We start from the raw sequence: 2,392 nt of genomic DNA on the forward strand, positions 1-2,392 counted from the left end.
AAAATTTCTTATTAAAATCAATATTTCCAAAACACCGGTGATCTGGCAAGTTTGAAAATATACATAAACATTGATTTACTAGACAACTGTGGCAATGATAATGTGCAGAAATGTGCAAATAATTGTAGCAATTTATTCTTAGTTGATGTATTGGAAGCCTGGTACAATCTAAATTCATCAATCGAAAAAGATAGCCTTATCAAGGTTTTACATTGTATCTTAAAAACACCATTATGGTTCAACAAAAATATAGCGGCTTGCCAAAAATCGATGTTTTTTTTAAAAGAATTTCTATACTAACATTTTTCATTTTAAATGACTTGGTATCAGGTTAAAACAAATTTTCTTCAATACCATACATAGCCTTTTATCAGCATTAAGAATGTTCTTATCAATCAATTGAAATCTTTAAATTAAAAGTGACATATCCTTGTTACCAACGAACATAGAATTATTCATGAAAACAGGCTCGAAGAATCGCTATATTTTTTTTTATAAAAATTAACACTGTGCCTAAAACAGGTAAAAAGAAGTTGAATGAAGTTTTCGACTTGAATGATACAGCATGGACTAGAATGGTGACATCTGTGGGACGGTCTTACCAAACCTCAATCTGAATGATTAGAAAATCTCCAGCTGAAAGCCACACGTTTAGTGACAGGCGGTACTAGACTAACAAGTAGAGTGAATATTTAGGTTCGCTCCCCCTTGAGGAAAGACGAAAACAGCATAAGCTTATACTTTTTCATAAAATGTTTCGTGGTCTAGCTCCTCAATATCTTCTAGGCTAGATATTCTACCCCAACGAAACCGTAATTACCACAAGTATGATACTCGCACAGGAAACAATTTTCGACTACCTTCTTGTCACACGACTCTTTACAATAGCTCATTTCTACCATCAGCCACTACTAGTACCTGGAACTTTTTGCCAGACTGTGTTAGAGGGATCCATACTTAAACTGAAATCATATCCACGTCAGTTTACTGCCAAAGTCCCAATGTACTACTTCTCCATGCTAGATTGAGAATGATGTGTAGTTACTTAAGTTTTATCTTCGTCGAAGGAATCTTATAGAAGTGTCACGTGTCCTCTCATGGACTCAAATGAAGCCAGCGAGTGTCACCTATTACATTGTCTTCTTTTGATTATATTTCCGCCATTAATTGACATAAACTATATATCATAACTGATTTACTTTTGTTCGGGAATGATGGTAGCTTTCTGATGATGAAAATGTTACACTATTTATACAATCTTTCATTATTAACGCCATACGTTAACTTATGTCTTTCTTTCACCATCCTTTTTCTATGCCAATTATTTTCTATTCTGATTGGCACGGGTAATCATATTTCTTTCTCACCCCCTCCCCTCTTATTATTCCACACCCTATCTTCATCCCAATCTAAAAAGGCTTGTTTCGGGATCCAGTTCCTGTATATTTTGTATGTAGTGTTGTACGCATTGTAGTATACATATTGCATAGCATCTGAATGTAAGTCGTGTAATTCTGTATGTCCTTTTACCTACCCACTCTACAACATATTATGTATATGTTTGTAAAATCTGAAAATTCTTAATAAAATAAAAAGTTACAAAAAAAAACCTTTTCTATTTTTCTAAGTTTTGTGTTTTCAGTCTTATTACGGCTATCATTTCAGTGTATGGATATTAAGTCAACCGTGGCCCGATACTCGGCGATCTTTCTATATTCCATTTTAATATTAAGAGTGTTAGATATCTTTTAGTCCTCGTCGAGGACAGTGAATACGACATCTTACGGAGTCTTAGAGGATTTGTGTATAGATAGTTTCCATTCTCCCTCCGACTTGATATAAACTTGATAATGTTTTAAAAGTTAATCGTTACAGGAATTAGAATATCCAGGTAATAAAATAGTTTGAGTATATTAATATATGCATACATCGACTTGTTTGCCATTGGAACAATTATATGTACATTTTGTGTATAGATTATTAATATAAAGTTTAGATATGATAAAACAATGAGATAATACCAAGGAGCGCACGCGCTGAAATTAATTTCATTGGCCTAAACAGAAGGGCCAAGAAGCGAATATACGCTTATAAAAGGCCGTTCACTGCTAGGCCTATTGCTAAATTATAAACTGATTTACAGTAGGCCTAGTGCTTATCTGATTCTAGCGAAATGGTCAAAATGGTCAGTTGGGTCCGCCTTTGCTCATATAGACGTTAAAATATATCAAATAAACTACCTGTAAATTTTCATCAATATTCTCGTTATAAATTTAACTTGTGATATTCCCGTTGTCATGTACCCGAAATAGTCTAAGGCAAGTATTTCTTATGCCAAACCAGTACGAGTTGCCTCCCCTCCCTATTACGGTCCTCTGTGGGGATATTTGTT

This window comes from Pecten maximus, chromosome 15 (assembly GCF_902652985.1).
Source record: "Pecten maximus chromosome 15, xPecMax1.1, whole genome shotgun sequence".
NCBI lineage: Eukaryota > Metazoa > Mollusca > Bivalvia > Pectinida > Pectinidae > Pecten > Pecten maximus.